Source organism: Pyrus communis, chromosome 9 (genome assembly GCF_041283825.1).
Source record: "Pyrus communis isolate YQ-2024b chromosome 9, ASM4128382v1, whole genome shotgun sequence".
Classification (NCBI taxonomy): domain Eukaryota; kingdom Viridiplantae; phylum Streptophyta; class Magnoliopsida; order Rosales; family Rosaceae; genus Pyrus; species Pyrus communis.
Genome location: NC_142573.1, coordinates 28,559,859 through 28,579,496, shown reverse-complemented (window position 1 = coordinate 28,579,496; position 19,638 = coordinate 28,559,859). Strand labels below are relative to the sequence as shown.

General features: G+C 36.8%; 1 long non-coding RNA gene and 1 pseudogene across 6 annotated transcripts; both read right to left on the bottom strand.

The window, feature by feature from the left end:
* Positions 1–163: 163 nt before the first annotated feature.
* Positions 164–6,032, bottom strand: LOC137740793 (protein S-acyltransferase 18-like; annotated as a pseudogene). The gene is made up of 6 exons (XR_015967053.1): positions 3,082–6,032; positions 1,857–2,641; positions 1,420–1,755; positions 1,251–1,318; positions 1,022–1,094; positions 164–959 (listed from the first exon to the last, which is right to left on the bottom strand). The product of XR_015967053.1 is annotated as a protein S-acyltransferase 18-like (transcript).
* Positions 6,033–11,269: 5,237 nt separating this feature from the next.
* Positions 11,270–19,359, bottom strand: LOC137740316 (uncharacterized). Of its 5 annotated transcripts, none has more exons than XR_015966936.1 (9): positions 19,266–19,359; positions 18,840–18,898; positions 16,880–17,237; positions 16,428–16,669; positions 16,289–16,329; positions 15,766–15,834; positions 15,598–15,686; positions 13,131–14,741; positions 11,270–13,010 (listed from the first exon to the last, which is right to left on the bottom strand). It is a non-coding gene; the product is annotated as an uncharacterized LOC137740316 (long non-coding RNA). The 5 variants fall into 5 exon arrangements; XR_015966939.1 differs by having other exon boundaries at positions 13,808–14,741; XR_015966940.1 differs by having other exon boundaries at positions 14,689–14,741.
* Between the last annotated feature and the right edge of the window lie 279 nt (positions 19,360–19,638).

Here is a 19,638-nt window from a genome sequence, read left to right as displayed (position 1 = left end):
GTCTTCCACCAATGATTTATGAACATTCTAATTTATAGTTAGCTTTCTTTTACTTCAATGAAGCATATAGTGTAACTTTAGCATAAAAAGAAAAATAAAACTGTTGACAGTTGCTTCCTGCACACAAGAGCGCAGCGATGAAGCCAAATTTTAGTGAAATTCATTTCAATTAAAGTTGCATTCAATGGGGGGTAGTGTTCAAAAGAATTACATCCAATGGCAATGGGATGTATAATAATTTTAAGCGTGCATACACATTAATCACCAAGAAAATCCACATAAGATATCATGAGTACACACACAGGTGGCGAATGATGCTTTCTCAAAGGCTGAGAATCAATTTCTATTTAACACAATCTTCCCTATCTCGGGGACGCCTCACTCCCATCCTTCTATGTAACAGAACATAGAACCTGCCTTGACATGTAGGTCTCCAGCTTCCTCGACATCTCCATGAATTTCAAGTCAAAGTTGTTTCGGTACTTGTGCTTTGGTGAGGGCACAATGCCAGAGAACATAGTCAGTGAACTAGGAACCCACCTTCTTGGGCTTGAAAACTTTCCGCCGGATGACCCTGGCATCCACCCTTTGGATATGAGAAGTGTTAAGCCTGATCCTACAGTAGTGGTCGTGCCTTTATCTGTGCTCATCATCAGTGGTCCACATTTGGTCTCTAACAGTAATGGTTTCAATGAATCCTCTTCTGTAGGCCGCTTCTGTTTCACAATCCGTTCTCTGGCTTTCTCTGCTGCTATCGATGCTTTATCTTTACTCTTCGTCAGCCTCCAGGGGTCAATGATGACATGGAAGCCTTGTTACTTAGTTGAGGTAAAAGGCTGAGGATCACTATCAGTTCTTATGGACAGCCTTTGGTTGTTCTGAAACTTTGAATAGCAATTCATCCCATAAGTCATGCTGCAAATAGACTTGCATGCCTTCTGAAGTCTGAAGATGCAAAACTAGGGAAGGCTGTATGTAAACCGAGATACTAATGAGGGAGCTGTCAATTAATGTAACTTACCAATAACAAAAGGAAAATCATAAGGAGAATGAATGTGGTGTAGTTCTTTTTTTCCAATGCAGTTGTTTAACCACTGGAAGAGAAGAACAATTGAATTTTATTTTCAGTTGTTTAAGGGAAGAGAAGAACAATTGAATTTTATTTTCAGTTTTGAATAACATATCCTAAATACTTGATATTTGAGTTTCTAAATTGAATGAGAGGAAAAGGAGTTGTAACAATTTCTCACCCGGCAGTAGTGGTCAAAGGTGTCAACACAACGGTTGCAGGTCTGCAGTGCTTACCGTGTTTTTTCACCTGCAAAACAGAATTTCAATTACTTGTGTAAATACAAATTATACGATGAGAGTGCGATATCTAAGCTCGGATTAGGATTGGGGATTTAATCCGTTGTTTACCTCAAAGTCGCAGAGCACACAGAAAGAGATGCCGTCCCTTAAATTAGGAGAGACAGCTTCTTCTTTTATGAGGACAAAAGGAAACGGGAGCAAAGGATCCAACTGAGCGATGGTCTTCCATGGATTGAGATACCTTCTCCTTATAAAAGTCCTGAGGATCTTCCTCTCCACCCTCCTAAAGAAGCTCAGTACAATCTACCCGAGAAGGAAGCCGTAGTTGAGCTTTGGAAGGCCTTTGCCACCTTGAGGTTTGTTCTTGTTCTTCTTCTTAAGGCTGGTTCTGTCAGTTGGGTCAGTGGCTGTGCACCTTATGAGGAGAAACATGACCGAAACAGCCTGAAATTGACATTTCAAATTTCAAAGGAAATTAATTCACTCGGATATGAGATGTCATATGCTGATATGGATTGATAGAGGAGTGGAGTAGAGTGAAGTACCACAAAGGAAAAGACGGACTGTGATTTCGAGGATTCTATTTCCGAGGAAAAATCCAAGGAATGTGTAGAAGACCACCACAAGAGAACTGTAAACTGCAATTCCAACAATCTGCAATTCCCACATTTACATTTGGTTCGTAAATTAAATCAAAGGCTACCAATCACTGAATACCAGTTAACAAATGAAACAAAGTGAGTCGGAGTTACTGCAGAGATGGAATGGGCGTTACCAGCCATGGCATCTGCTGTTCATTTCCAACAACACAGACAACACTAGGCTAGACTTGGACTAGACTAGTTGCTTAATCGTCTTGCCGCTTGCTCCTTCTCCAAACACAATACTAGTACTACTAACTAATATTTTTTTTTTTTCCTTATTCTTAATTATTTAAGGGCAAATTTGGAAGTTTACTGGAGAAGTTGGAAGTTAAAATAAGATAGTTGAGGCCAAATAAAACTTCCCTCTAAAGTAAAGGACGATTGGATTTGGAATCTTTTTGACAGTAGGGACCATAGAAGGATGCCTGAGTATTAGGAACACGCAGAAGGAGAAGTCTGTAATTTCTTGTTTCAACAATTTCAATACCCACTCGGAGATATCTTTTCGTTGAGAGTCTGGGAGAAGGAGAGGGCGGAGGAAAACGAGAACAGAGAGCAACATGCAGCTGCAATCACCCAACTCAAATCAACTTCTCTAAGAACGGTCCCAATAACAATCTAAAAGCAATAGGGCGGTGAACAAACAGCTCATCCTCACTGTCACTTCCTCTTTCACACATTATGCACTGTTGGAGAGAAAAGACATTTAGTGTTCTCATATGAATCAAATCACATGTCTAAACTTAAAATAGTTTTAGATTAAAAAAAAAAAAATTAATTGAGAAGCAACCAGTGTACATAATACATAAAAAACACTGGACAAGACATCCGCTGCCCCCTGATACCTGATAGGCTGATACAAATAAAGTCCCAGAAACATTATAGCGAAATCAGAAAAAAAAATTAAATGAAAATTGATTACGACTCTAGCAGCACTTGTAATAGATCATCCTAATCGTCCCTCAAACTACAGGTCCTTTTCAATTCTAGTACTAGAGAAATTTGGGTTACATTCTGGCCCATGAGCGGAACTGCCGCTTGAACTAGTGGTGAATGATAAACTTCTACCAAAGTTCCAAACAACTTTCAAATGGCGTAAATTACAAGAATAATTAAATACACTCACTCGTCTTTGTACTGTTGAATTTCACCCTCGGAAAACTCCCCAGATGAGAACAGGTCAACAAGAGGAATGGATGGTGGATCAGTCTGCCCTTGCATAAGTTCGTAGCACCACAAAATTTTCCTTACTTGCTCTTACTTTTCTTCTTTGAAATGTCTGCCTAAAGAGGAGGGGAGGGAGAGGTCAGATGCAGAACTTCGTACCTACCTCCCCTATATCCATATCTCTGAATAGCATAGATACCAAGAACAACAACAATCAACCCAACTTCTGAGAGTAGTTCCTCATCGTGTCTCCAAAAAAAAGAAAGTTAGTGATCCTTCTTCAGTCCGTCCCCAACAACTCTATGGCGGAGGAGGAGCTGCCTCCAAAGAAGAGACCGAGACGTTCAAGATCACAGCCGTGGGAGGACCCTGCTGCTACTGATGTCGAACCAGAAGCAGAACCCATATTCGAATTCTATCTTGAACCAGCTATCCGAAAGTCAGACATCTTGAAGTTTCTCAAGACATACCAATATGCAGGCAACAATGGGTGGTGGGATGATGTGGGTCACGCCACGAACAATGCAGACACCTACCTGCAGTACATTCTTCAGTTCTTAAACATGGGTGAGAAGGTAGAGTTTGAAGGAGATGCCATTATGTTCGTAGACGAATATCTGAAACCCCATAAGCTGAAGAAACATAAGGAAGAATTTGTCAAAACTTTCAATTGCAAGAGCACAATCTGGTTCAAGACTTGATTTTGAAGATGTCTCCCAAAGAAAACTGGCCCGAAATTGTTTATCAGATCGAAGTCGAATTCTTGAAATGTCTGGACTCAATTGAGAGAGAAATTGGGAGTAGGCTGGTGAAATTCTCAAGCTTTTGTGCATCCGATGGCCGCCTAGTCGTCTTCCATGCAACAGAATTACAATAGCATCCGATGGCCGCCTAGTCGTCTTCCATGCAATAGAATTACAATAGTGTCCCTCGCCATGTCAATATTTGGAAGGCTGCGGTGCTGTTAATCTTTCAAATTTATTCCACTGGCCGTGGTAAAAAGAACGGAAACAAGAAAGCAACCGCATTTATACTTATAGATAATAAGACAACAAAAGAAGCTATTGAAAAGGTAGGACCCACCATTTTAACGCAGTTAGAAGTTGCCATTACTAATGATGTTTATGGATGACATGATTTCTTTATGCAAGACTATCATCCTACGTCTCTAGACTACCTAAACTGTCTAGAGCAATTAAGATGGTGTTCATGTTCCTTGCACCACCAAGAATCGGACGAATAGAAGACGGAAAATGCCTACTACATCATCTAAGACTCGATATCAACAAACACGAGCTACTAGATCCGTTTCGCATGTTTGTTGATACCAAGTCTTAGACGGTGTAGTAGGCCTATTATGTCTTCAATTCGTCCAATTCTTGGTGATGTCGAGCAACATGAACGCCATGTTAATTGCCCTAGACAGTCGAGTTAGTCTAGAGACATAGGATAATAGTTTTGGATAAAGAAATCTTGGCCGTCCAAACCATCATCAACGGCAACTTCTAGCTGCGTTAAAATGATGGGTCCTACCCTTTCAATAGCTTCTTTCGTCATCTTGTTATCTAGAAGTATAAACGCAGTCGCTTTATTGTCCCTACTTTTTTTAGGACGGCCAGTTGAATAACTTGAAAGATTAACAGCAGCCTAGCAAATCTCGACCTGGAGAGGGACACTAGGTAATTCTACTGCGTGGAAGACAACTTGACGGCCATGGCGGTGCACAAAAGCTTGAGAATTTCATCATTCATACTCCCAATTTCTCCTTCATTGGAGTCCGAACATTCTCTTGAGAGCAAGGCTGCTCCGAACAAGGAAGTCTCCTCCTCTTCGGATTTCAAGAATTCGACTTTGATCCGATCAGTTTTCTTGGGAGCCATCTTCAAAATCAAGTCTTGAACCATTCCCTTAAAAGTATCGTCAATGCAGCAGCAGCCTGCATCTGTAGATATACATTTTGCGAAAGAATTAACTACTGAAAGAATTAACAATGCAGCAACAACATGATACGCTTAAAAGATGTGTAACTGAAGGCGGGGATACTCTGCAGTCATCATAGCTTGCACTAATGCAAATAAAAAAGAAGAGGATCAAAGAAATACTTTCCGAGTAAGATACAGATGATGCAAAAGCATATATGGCTGTCTTGTTATCTAATTAGCTTCAGTTCGTGTTGAATACAAATAATTGTTTTTGGTAGGTAGGGAGTACTTTCTCTACATGCTTAGGGGTAAATTGTTTGCCTTTTCTGGGAGTAGCTATTCCGAGGTTGGTTGAGAGGGTGAACATTGAATCTGTCGACATTAAAGGGGCACGGTTACTATACTAAGAGTTTTGTTACTTGGCCCTAGTTAACTTAAGCTGAAAAAATATATGAAAAACTGTTTAAGCAGAACGAGTAGCCCACTATCGAAGAACACTGTATAATCATGAAAAGAGGTCAAGAAAAAAGTACACAACCCTGAATCTTAAACATGTTAAAGAAACTAATATACAAAAATTTGAATAAAATATATTGAGGAATTAAATGAATTTCTTGTAACCGTAAATTCAAAATATATCTAACTGGTTGTGACGTTGGAAATTTTTTAACTTTGAGCACTGGGAAGCTCACCCGGGCAAGTCAAGACTCAGCAGCATATCGATTTGCAATCTTTCTACGTCTCACAATCACAAACCTCGTGTTGTGTGAATGGTAATTCATGTCGATGAGATGAGAAAATTTCCAACGCTGAAATTGCAAACATATATAAAGCCCAATCCCGGCCCACGTCTATTCGTTCGACTTTTTAGTTTGACTAAAATATAACTTGAAAGAATTTACCTATGCCTGCTGCACATGAAAGGTTAAGAGGCAAATATAACTTTTAATTTTAAATTTGGTTCATAAAATTAGAATTTATATGTGACTTTGATTTTGCATAAAATTAGAATTTTTATATGACTTTGATTTTGCATTTGACTCTGGAAGTCAGATATTACTCTACATTTGACTTAAAAAAAGTTATATTGAACTATTATTTGATGTGCATTAGGAATGACATAACATTTATAGTCTTATTTGATTTCAAAATTGACCTTATAACTTATAATTTTTAACTATTAGGTCAGAGAATTCTATGTAATGTACTTGCGAATTTTGAGAATTAATGTGTTGAACGACATTCATTCATAACCATAAAACCAAGAATGCATGATTGAAGAAATCACATAAATTCAGAAAATAAGTAGGCGGCCAGCACCATCATCAAATTCACACATCGTTACAAAAGTCATGTCTTTTCAATAATGATATTGCTACACTATTTGGTTTTATTAAGAAACCCTAATCATACGCACTTTTCATATATGCTAACATATATTTGTTCATTCAATTTTTGAAATTAAAACCTAATCAATAAATTGGTGCTTTACCAAAAAATTAATGATAAACTAGTGTCAGCATTCAAATTCAACAATATAGGACTCAGTTAGTAGCTCCCTATAATTGGATCAAGATTGTCTCCCCTCCTACTTTTCATCCTCTTCCATCTCCTCCTACTTTTTCAACCATGGATTTCATACCAAGTTAATTTAATGCTCAAGATTTTGACACCTCACCAACAACACTAAAACATCTTTAAAGCCCAACTTTCCTAACTTTTTCTGCTGCCCTTCCTCCCCCTCCAATCTGCCTTTGTTTCTAAAATACATTTTACATAAGCCTGGACTGGAGTACTAATACATGCTTCCAACGAGATCCGAACCTATCTAACTCAACAACTTTGCCTACAATCTCTTTTACTTACAATAGAAGCAAAATTTCAATTAAGCATTTGGTAATGCAAACTCAAGAAGTCCAAAATAACAATAAATTGGCCTATGCAATCTCTATGTATGGCATAGCTACTTCTGCATTAACAATAAGTTAGCTTCCTCTCTTCATCTCTAGTGGTCACCGCTTACATTCAAACTCAAAGTCTATAATCATCAGAATCAATCATTTTCCATCCTATCTGCAATAGAGAAAAAGATATAAAAGAGAAAAAAATCATCATCTCAAATTTTGTTTCTTTACGGAGGAGAAGCAGTACTAGAACTTTTGTACACTTTAAAATTGTTCTCAATTACTCTATAAAAACAAATAATGGGACACGTTCAATCAGAAAAAGAGGACCCCAACACGTAATAAAAAAGAAAATACAAATCCTATGGTAAAAACAAGCAAAAAAAAAAAAAAAAAAAAAAAAGGAAGAACATAAAACACAAACCTGGGAAGACCCAATAAAGATGCAGCGCTATAATAAGGATATAGGTGCAAAAGTTTAGATGATCAACTTTGTTGTGATTGTGACCCAGAAATCGAATCGGCAGGAGGTGAAGTTCAGAAAAATTGGAAGAGCCGGGAAGGCAGATAGGAGGGGGGAGGCAGCAAAAAAAGTCAGGAAAATTGGGTTGAAAAATGCTTTAGTGTTGTTGGTGAGGTGGCAAAATCTGGAGTATTAAATTAACTTGGCATGAAATCAATGCCTGAAAAAGTAGGAGGGGATGGAAGGAGATGGAAAGTGAAAGGGGAGACAATCTTGGTCCCCTATAATTATCAACATGATTACAAATTAATAACTAGCTATTAGGGAATGATTTTTCATTTATTTTTTTTATTAAATGATATTATCTATATCAAGGGAGTCGAGGTGGACTAAGCCTCGCACGATGAACTAGAAATAATATGGTTTAAATTCATCTTTGGCGTAATTGAACCTAAAACATTTCACTTATAAATTAAGATAAATACTACTAGATTGTAGTACTAAGTAGCCTTCATGTGGTTGGATTGAACATTTTATGAAAAATAGGAGAGAGAAAGAGCCGAAAGACACAAAACAAGATGGTGATACTTACTTAAGCTCGTGAGGAGTTCTTAGAGCCATTAGATTGCATAAATGGCTAAAATTTGTTTGAAATTTGGTGGAAACTAAAATAAAACTGGCTGTCTCAACTCGAAGTAGGGGTGGGCAAACGGGCCCTAGGCCCGCGGGGCGGGCCGGTTCCATGAGGTTTGAGGCGGGTCTAAAATTTGTAAAGACAAAACAGGGTGGGTTCACAAAGTTATCGAGATGGGGTGGGTGCAAAAACATTAGGAAATGGGGCCCCGTTTCTCCCAATTCTCATAAAATTATCAGAATATCTAACACACTCACCACAAAAGGAGCTATTTTTCTCTGTCTCCACAAACCTCAAAAGGAGCTCCTTTTCTTTCTTTATTGGCTCTCCATTCCCATCTTTTTCTTTGCACTTTCCCCATCACTTTTCCATTTTGCTTGCCTTTTCTCCCTCCATAGAAAGGTGCAGCTCCAACCACTTAAGGGTCCAATGAAGAGGATGAGCACGAGATTGACTTCGATTCTGATGATTTTGAGGGTGATTCTCTTTCCTTATAGCCTATGTAGTCTTATGTTGATGAGACCAAAATCACTCAAATCACTGAATTTTGTTATGAAGGAAATGCTTTATGTTCACAATCTGATGAAGAAACCATCTTGTCTTATGGTTAATGGAAAATGATGAAGACGATATGCTAGAACACTATTTGGCTGAGAAGTCGGACCTCATCGACCCACTATTCGAAGAGAGTCACTAGCTAGATCTAAAAACAACTGAATGAGAGCATCGTCTAATGAACAAATGGGTTACTGGAGGATTTGCTTAAGGTGTCGGCGAAGACGTTGAGGAAGGGAACGAACTGGAAGACGAAGACCAGACTTAGGCGTGAGTGAAGATTTGGACCCGTAGGAACCGGCTCGTTTCAATGGGCCGGGTTAGGTATGGGTCCTATTTTGAAAAATTCAAAACCCGCCTCAGCCAGCCCCGTCCCATCCCGTTTTATTTACAAACGTGTTCGATCTAGTTCCTTCAATTTTGGGCCCGCCCCGACCTAGGCCCACCCCTTACTCGAAGGTCGTGATAGGATCTTAGGCCCACCTAATACACATGTTCTACATATAGAACCCATTATACATCTAATACTCATTAGGCTTGGCCCACTTTACATTTATTTGGTTAATTAAATTTTGATATATTTTTTTTCTTATAAGATAAACTATTTGGATTCGGATTCTTTCTTTAATCACTCACACAAGTGTTACAAATGACACAATTTCCCCAAACCCAAAGGGAAAAGGCACAAAACCACGAGCTAGTGATCAAGTGGTAAATGACATATTGCGAGGCTTCATTCAAACTAAAAATTGGAGGTCTCGGATTCAAAACCCACTGTTGGTGTGGAAGCCAAACTTGTGGCCAGGGGGTGGCTGAAATGCCTCTATGAGTCTTCTTAGCCTCTGAAATAACCGTGACTTGCCACAAGTTGTCCCCTCTTTTAAAAAAAAAAAAAATAAATAAATGGAAAAGGCATGAAGAAATTTTGTGAGTTTTCTAGTCCTAGTCCTACCAAAACGAGGATAATTAAGGGCCTACTTGGTATTCTACTTAAATCTAACTTTTAAACTCAAAAACACTTTTTAAGTTTTACAACTTAAATGTTTGGTTAATCTGTTTAAAAAAACTGAATTCAAAACTAACTTGAAAATTAACCTACTTTTGAATAACACAAAAAATGAATTTTAGAGTTTTTAAACCCTAAACCCACTACTTTTCTCTCTCATCTCACTCTTGATTTTTCTATATCTCTATCCTATCTTACTCTCTCTTACCCTCCAAGTCTCTCTGCTCTCTCTGCTCTCTCTTCTCCTTCTCTCTTTGCTTTTTTCTTTTTTAATTATTAAAATTTAAAAATAATTTGGAATCTCATACTAAACAAGTTTTTGAATTTTAAATGTTCTTGAGAAATTATGAAAAACTTTTAATACGATACCAAACAAGCCATATAACATATTGTCATGAATCTTAGCCGTTGTTTTTGTTTGAGAATGATTTCTCATGTTTTATTTGGTCAATGAGATACAGAGAGTACAACACCGAACGGTGAGCAGGGACTCATTAGGAGGCTTTGAAAAAAAAAAAAATTATCTTAAGAATAGATTGATCTACTTCCCTTTACAGCTTCTCACATTGCATCACGATTACATTACTGGTGAAAGAAAATGGCGAATTGACGATGACAACTTTCTCTTGTGCTCTGTTAATTACTTAGTTGCAGAATTCATTCATTCATTTTAGGGTAGGGTAAGGTAGGGTTTTTCTGTCAAAACTGGTGGCGGCATCTTCTTCTTATTATTATTATGTTGGTGCGAGGATTCGTTGTTTAATATTTGTGTAGATAATCACAAAAAGATTTGGTAAAGTGCAAGATGGTTTCCAAGTCTTGGCAATGGCATCGAATAACCTCCTATGTGTGGCTGTGGATATTTTGGCCGCAGTTTCCAACCGTAGGTCTTTTCTATAGTGATATCTGGACCTTGTCTGTCATGTAAAGTGCGATGAAAAAAATTAATTTTTGGTCTTATAGTGATAAATGGACTCTCAATTATAGTGTGTCTGGCATAACGTTAACAATGAAGGTGCTCTTCGCTTTGGGTGAAAGTATAATCACCACCATGATTCTCTCACACTGTTTGCAATAAGTCCAAATTCTCATGTCCTGCTCTTTGGCACTCGAAAGTTGATTGTTAGCTATGACTTCGGAGGTAGAAGAAAGTCGAAAATAACATAGCATCAATAATATTAGATATTCCTAATAATCATAGTAATGGTCCTTGACGAGTTTTCGATTATGTAAGATGAGTGATATTGTCAAAAGCAAGTACTAACAAGTAAGTCTGATCTTTCTTGGTTTCAACCATCTTTTGTGCAAGATCACTAATTGCTTTCAAGTTTTCAAACTCAAGATTAGACATCATGTCCCAAATGTATTCTCAAGTTGTCCTTTGATTAACTCAAGATCGTGCTTCAAAAAAATAACTTGGATAAAAATGGGCAAGACGCAACAATATTTCTTTATCAAAAGCAGAGAAAGAATTGCTTGGACTTAAACTTGCCACACAAAGAAGTAACTCAATATTCTTCTCAATAAATCGATCAATTAACTCAGGGAGTTGCTTATCAATGACATCGATGAATAAATCAACATGATAATGATGCAAGTTTGTGATGGGCTGAGCTTTTCGGTTTGATATGCACAAGACTTATCTCACATAAATCACGTGTCATTATACAAGTAGAAGGAAGTTTTATTGTTCAAGTGTCTCACATAAATCTATTTGACCGCATAAATTAACATGTGTTTTTTTTTTTCCTATGTTAACCTTGTTTGATAACCCTATTTTGCAGAACTTTGAGTGAGGAGCTATTTTTAGAGGAAGGGTAACATGACATGAGATGAGGTGTTAAGAGTTTCTGAGACATAACAAGAGGTTTGATGTACATCCACTAAAAAGGTAGACTTCATGAAGATCTAAATTCGTCAAATGTACTTGTAAAAGACAACAAATGGAAGATATAATATTTCGAGATTGGTGAGAGTGTTTAAGTTTGTTTATTAGTAAATGTAAAAATTGGTGTGAGCTTTTAAGAAATAATTTAACGCACTTGTTTATGCAGCATGAAAGCTAATGGATGATTGTTGTCAGGGTGGGGAGATGGAAGAAAAGTTGACAGGTCAGACATATGATGCGCCATAGGATAAAAGTGGGCTTAAAAAAACATGTTCATCCTTGGTATGATGCTCTTGAAGTTGCTTGTGCAACTAGAAACATTTTCAATAAATGGTAGCATGCTTTACGGCTTCAAGAAGGAATGAAACCTTTTTGAAAAAGTGAACGACCATCAATTTAAAAGGCTTGTGATGAAGCTTGTGGACAAAGATCCTGCAAAAAGGCCTTCATCGGTAGAGATTTTGAATGATATCACTGCGTAGAATGTATATGGATATAGTCTGATGGTGGTGATTGAGTCACTAACTCTCACATTCTGATGCTGATGAAGACATTCATGAACATAGTTGTTACGTTGTTGTATAATGCCAATCCACATACTCACTCTTCATTCACTCCACATGCCCACTCAATCTATTTAAGCATATTGTGAATGACAAATGAGTTTTGTGGAGTTGCATATGGAAACACACAACAATTATGTCCATGTTTGTGCTCATCGACATCGGATTGTGAGAGTTGGAGGGCTTTGATCTCTACTATCAGACTATATCCATATACGTTCTAAAAGTAATATCATATAATACCTCTACAGGTGAAGGCCTCTTTATAGGGTCTTGTCCAAAAGCTTTAGCACAAAGCTCTTACTCGAGGATCAATCACTTTCTTAGGAAGTTTTCCTTTCTTCTTGAAGCTGTAGAAAATGATACAATTTTTGGAAATCGTCCTTGGCTGTGCATTCAGCTCCAAGAGCATCATACCAAGGCTGAACATGTCCTTTTCAAAGTCCACTTTATCTGCTGGCACATTATGTCTAACCTTTCAACTCTTCTTCCATCTCAACATCCTCGAAACAATCACCCACCAACTTTCATGCTGCATAAAAAAGTGCATAAAATTATTTCTCAAATGTTCTCACCAACTTTTACTTTTACTAATAAGCAAACTAAAAACACTCACCAATTCCTAAATCTCCCATCTTCCATTCGTTGTCATGTACAATTACATTTGATGGATTCAGATACCCATGCATTATACCTTCATGGAGGGTGTACAACAACCCTTTTGTTATGTCTTAGAAAACACTCAATGCCTCATCCCATGTCATGTTACCCTTCCTCTCCAATATCTCTTATTCGGCAAAACATGTTTAAGTAAAAAACAGAACACATATCTTTAAATAGTCTAAAGGTAGATTTCCCAGCATTCTTGTACAATGTACAAACAAGGACATTGTTGCTTCTCTTTGTTTTTGTTCTTACTAGAAATTACGCTTGCGTGTTGCTGCGGGAACCATCTGTTTCAGACGTAACCAAATGAATGAAACACATTTAATTTGAATAAATTCAACACAATTATGAACAAACATAGGGATACATGAGAGAATGAGGTCAATAAGATAAGCAGTTTATGCTACATTGTGCCAAAGAGTTTATGCTAGTATGCCCTCTTATGTTTAAGGAGCAATTGAAAGAAAAAAGTTCATGAACGTCGCTCTTCTGCTGGCAGAGTTAGACTCATATCAGGATCACTACAGGTTCTGGGAAAGGATTGCCAAAAGAAAGCATGCAAACCTCTCCTACAATTACCTAAATGAATGCATGCATAACTTCTTCTACAGTAAATTTGTTCACCTGAGTCACAATCCCTTTGCAAGGATTGTAAAACTCAAAGCTTACTGTCCAAAACCAAATAATTTGTACCATTGACATGCTTCTGCAACATATGCCTTAAACTAGAAAAACATCAAAAATCGAATACAAATTTGTAAATGATGGACGGATTTTGTTTTACATTTTTATAATCAAATCAAGTGGCAATATAGCATGTAAAATTACAAACTTGAAGCAACCAAAGAGAGTAGAAATTAAGATGTAGAGATATCCTCAAACTTGCAACATACTGTATGGAAGCTAACCATAGAGGTTTGTGAAGCAAACTGCGGCATGAGTTGCAGTTAATTGAACAAAAACATAGTAGTTTAACCAAAAATGCATGATGAAATGGATTCATAGTTTTCATGCATGACACAACCCTATATTATTCCATAAGTCAACTTAATATCATTCCACAAAGTAAAATTATAATGCTTACTAGTCACAGAAAGGGCAATGCCAAAATGAAGGCATATGGCGAAACTTAGTAACTTGTAGCATTCATTGCACTTTGTAGCCGATATATTTTTATCGATCTAATAGCATCTGCTAACACAAAAAAGGCCACAAAAGGGATGCCAAGTCTACTTTGATTCTTATATCATGCGATAAATAGAACAAATAGATGATGTTTTCATATCAATAGCATACTAAGAAATCTAAAGGACACAACACAGTAGCTTACTAATTCAAAAGATTAAATGAACTATAAATGGACCAATGGTTAATCGAACAAATTCAATATAACTGAATCACATTCTAATTTTAAGCTAAGCACTATATTGCCAAGAAAAGTGCCCTCAACAACACATGGAGGTAAGGACCAACCCAGTAATCTTGAGAAAAGGGGATCCCTGAACCCTCAAAACCCACGTACATCTTTTGGCAAGATAAGTCATATTGCCAAAGCACAAAAGAAAAAATAATAATAATGTATTGACACATTAAAAAAGAAATTCCGAACCTTTTGTACAATGCAAGAAGGTCTGGGAGTATTGAAAAGAAATGTCTATAAGAAGTATTCAATTTTTTCTTCACTATGCTCAATTATGTGGATGTGCATTGTACTGCTATAATGATGACAATTATTTGTCAAATGCAAGTGGATTTCTACCATTTTATCAGAAAATGTTAATATCAAAGGAAAGTAAGCTTGTATGGAATAACAATAGTTTAAAATTAATGACCATATTAAGAACATAAGAGTTTCAGCAAATAATTGAATGTAATACAATAGACATAGATGAGAGGATTGAGTAATTAGGAATTCTATCATTCATGTGAAAAAGAAAACATGCATTATAGTTGAAACAACTCTACCTTTACTTGGAGCCTTAACTTCAAATAATCCATCATCTCACCACGCATGGCGTCTGCACAAAACAGAAGCACATAGAATACAGATGATGAGTTTCTGCACAAAGCAACTAAAACGACGTAATACCTAAGATCCAATGAAGTCAAATTTTGCTTGCTATATATGGATACGCATGCTATAAGAAACATCCATTTGGAGATCATAATGTGTCATCAATATCATAGTTTCAAGTAATCAATCTACTACATGGAGGAAAAACACAGAAAAAGGAAGTAGAAAAGTAAAAGACATAATACTTGGGCATCTGGCATGAATAGTAAGTTTCTGAAAAAATTGCTCAACCATCTTACAAATTCAATCATTAAACGTTATACTGTAACCCAAGACAAAGATAAAATTATACAATTTGTTTACAAATCAAAACAAAGTGCTACTATAATCCGCAACCGCTATCAATCATAAGATGGTAAATGAGAGAGTGAGAGAGAGAGAGAGAGAGAGAGAGAGAGAATTCGAGAAGCACCTGCTAACATTACCAAAAAATTGAAAATGGTGGTTTTCATATGAAGATAAGGCGCCTACTATGAAATCAGGGCGCAAAAATTATAATTAAATTTTTTATGTAAGGTAAAAAACTAATTCATTGATTAATTAAGAGAAATGACTGAAAACGTCAACTTTTCAATTGTTATCAGTATTACATGGACTAAAAGAACAGGAGAAGTAAGATTTCATGTAGAAGATCGTATAAACTAAATCCAGTAAATCAGAGAAAAATGTAATACAACAGTACACGACTGGAAAAGAGAGAGTACAAAATCCAGTCTACTGCTTAAGCATGACTCTATGTAAGATTCTTTTCCCTTAAAGTTTGAACAGACCAACATATCACATTAAGGAAAACAAATCACCTTCTCAGCCTTGGCAGCAGCTTGTGCAGATTTTCCATACAATTCTTCTCTAACAGCAAGTTGGCCCTTCAATTCTTATCTTTCAAGCCCTGAAAACACAAAATCCAAGATGCAGTGACAAATAAACATGTATAAGTTTCATGAAAACTCAAAGTTTCTAGGCCATACCTCCAAATTTGCTTCTGCTCCACTAAAAAACTTCTTCACTCTCTTATCTAACTCATCAGAAATCTTCTCCTGCAAATTAAGGTACTGCCCATTTTATTTTCTCATTCCCTTTTTAAGAAAATTACGTGCACATAAGAGCCTAAAGTTTGGCTCTCATGTTGGTGAGTTAAATAGTGCAATGTACAAAAGGTGGGAGCTTAATCCAGAGCTATCATAACTAAAATACCAAAATATCAAAACTTGAAAATCTCCACCTAACAAAACATCTAAAAAAACATTTAAAAAACATATTTTCAAGGTGGGAGCTTACAGCAGTTTCAAATCCTTCAAATGCAAAATGCCCTGAAACTTGATGAGTAATACAATTCAACGACGAAATTCAAATTTTATTTTTCCATAGAAAAAAAAGATAAACTGGTCCACATAAATCTTTTAGCTTGAAAATCCACACCCATAAACCAACCCAATTCAAATGGTGAATTTGTTATAAATGAACACTACGATTTGAGGATCGATCACATACCAGCTTAACAACCACCTCCTCCCCACTGTGTACATTTACACCTAACACCAGAAAAGCAATTTCATTACAAAACACATTAAATTAACACAATGAATAATTTTCTAAGGAAAAAAAGGATATCAAGCACTGATTACCATACCTAAATAGAGTTCTCCGAAAGACCCACTCACAATCTTCCTCCCCAGCTTAAACTTCCCAGCAGTCATATGCTCCATGATGCAACAATGGCCAATACGATTCGACCCACAGACTCAAACTGGCTTTATTTCACAGCAATTTGTGCAAAATTCGTCCTTCCCAATCAAATCCAACTGCACGGCATGCTCAACCAGTGAAAATATGCATATCCCCTTCTGATTCATCCACTCTGAAATCTGCAACCTATAACACATTATTACGAAAGAAGAGGAGTTTCCAATTACTTATGATACAAACAAACACAGTAACTAACAAAAATCCTAATTCCCTCTTTCACTCACTTTCTTTAACTAAAATTTAATTACTTTCATGCTTCTTTCAATTTTCTTTCATTTTATGAGCAACCAAACAGGGGATAACACAAATTGCAAGGTCAGAAAGAAAGATGGAAACCTGGAGGGCTTGGGAGAAGCGTTTCCGCTTTCGGAGGTCGTGAATGATGCGCAAAAGCTCTGTGGCTCGGACTTTGTTGCCATTGTAAACGCAGCCGTCGAGCTCTGGAACCACATTCAAGCTAGGGTTTCCGAGCGAGCTGATTTTGTTGTAGAGGGTCAGCTACTTGGTCCTGCTCTTGTAGTAGGTTCTGCTCGTGTAGTAGGACCTGCTCGCCATCGCATTTCGGATTAGGGTTCTGGCGAAGAGCTTCGGATCCCTGATTTGGGGTTGAGGGTTTTTGGAGTTAGGGGAGAAGAACCAGAGAAATGAAAATGAAGGGGGGCTTTTGGAGGAATGGGGAGAAGAAGAGAAGCAGCTGAGACAGAGAGAGCTTTCCTCATGTCTTTCTTGGTGCAGGTAACTCATTGTGCTTAATTAGCATCAAACAAGGATGTAGTCAAACTAGGATTTGAAGGGATTTTAAAAGATTTTAAAATTCTAGTGTAGTTAATTAAAAAATTTTAAATGATTTTAAAATCCATCCAAATCCAAGTGTATTAAAAAAATTAAGATTTTGGAGGATTTCAATAAGTTGTGGATTTTGTGGGATTTGAGAGCCAAAAGTATCTATAACCAAGACTAAAAAGAATCCAACCTCACTCCCTAGGATTTCAAATCCTTCCACCACAATTCACCACAATCCATTCCAATTCTTTAAAAATCCATATAAATTTTGTAAGAGTCTTTAATCCTCTTAAATCCTATCAAATCTATCACTTTTAAAATCTTTTAAAATCCTTTAAAATCTTAGTTTGACTACACCCCCTAAAGTTCTAATCATGTTAGACCTATGCCATGTAGCATACGCATTCAACTCAAGACCCTAAGGGGGCGTTTGTTTGCCCTCACTAAGCGGGACTCGACTAGACTGGACTAGTTGTTGGTCCAATACCTTATTTGTTTGGTGTTGGGATTAACATTAATGAGACTAAAGGGGACTCGCATGGACAAAACCCTTCGCTAAGAGGTCTTAGTGAGACCCCCCAATAACCATGGGATTGCTAAGACCTCTCTCTGCTACTGCTTGTGTTGCTACCTTTCTGTTCTCACTCCGAAATCACACCACCAGACCTGAAACCCTTTCACGTACGAAGTCTGTACGCTACAAGTCGTCTGCTTCTCTGCAACTTTGGCCACTTATACCCAGATCTGAAACACACCACACCCACCGCCTAATTCTCAACATCCAACCACCAAAATTTGAAAAGAAAAAAAAAATCAATTTGATAACAACAAACTCAATAGAAAAATTCTTCATTTTTCCCAGTAAATTAAGAGATTTTCTGAGACAATCAGAGGAAGGGCGAGAAACAGAATAGTTGTGAAATCCATGGCACTGCAGAGAGGAGCCTCTGCACGATTTCAATTTTCCGTGGGATTTGAGGTTGGGAAATCAGAATCTGTGGTGCCATTAATAATTTAGAGGAATCACAACAGCAAAGAAAAGGAAAGGGAAAAAAAAAAAAAAAAGAGAACAAAAGGGGGGGGTGTGATGAATGCTGCTGTTTTGAGGGAGGAGAGAGTGGAAAGGAAAAGAAAAAGACGAAGAGAGGGAGAGGGTCGGAGCAAAATTAGGAAGATCAAAGGAAAAAAAAAATTAGGAATGGAGATGGGAGGTTTTAGAATGAAAAAAGCAATAGACAGTGGAAGTAATAAAATATTACTAAATATGTATTAAATAATATAAAATATTAATAAAATATGAATGAAAAAAATATAATATTAGAATTTGTTGTTATCATGTTGTTTAGTTTGACACTGCATCAAACGCTTCATTAAGTCGGTCCAGCTTAGTCTAGTCTAAGCCAATCCAACTTAGTCCTTAAAGCTAGTCCAGTCCGAGATAGTCCGGTGCAACAAACGCACCCTAACATTACAGGCCAAATTAATTGATATTATCAAGAAGTTGAGACTTTACCAAAGCAGCAAGGCAGCGGTTGCAAAATTCACAGTCAAAAGCTTTCACTTTGTTTTGATCTGCAATCGAGGAAATAAAACGCATTTCATTAAAGAATGCACTTCAGCCATTATCAAATTGTCAATCGAACAAAACATATAAAACTATACACATTTACACAGTCAAACTATAAACTTTTTATTAGCAAAAAAAGACAACAATTTTTCCAAAAAAAAGATAGCAATTTACCTAAGAATAAACATAAAATTACATATAGGAACTAAGACATTATTGGTTTTTCTTTTGCATGTAGTGGAGGGAGAGTAACCTATAGGAACTAAGACATTATTGGTTTTTCTTTTGCATGTAGTTTGAAAGGAACAGACTCAGTAGAATCTTATACAACAGTCCTAACAAATTATATTGTGGGACATCAAATATATCAACCTTTTCTGACCCTTTCTTTCATGCGTTTCTGGTTGCCTTAATACATGAGCCAGCAAGCCAACCTATTTCCCATGTCTTTACATGGATCATCCCAAAAGCATGTTGTTTTATGGGGCATTTAGACTTAGGGACCTAAAGAAGACTATTTTTTCATTATAACCGGGATGCTTTTATAAATCTAGTTTTAGTCCCTAACTTTCAAACCCATAATCAATCATATTAAATGCCCCTGCCCACTTTTATTATTTTCAAATTTTTGCCTAAAATTCCTAATTTAATCATAAATAAGGCCTTAAAAATAGGAATTTTTATTTCTACATATCAAATTTAGTAATTTAAAATGGAAGACTTTTTAAGTCATTTTGCTAATGAG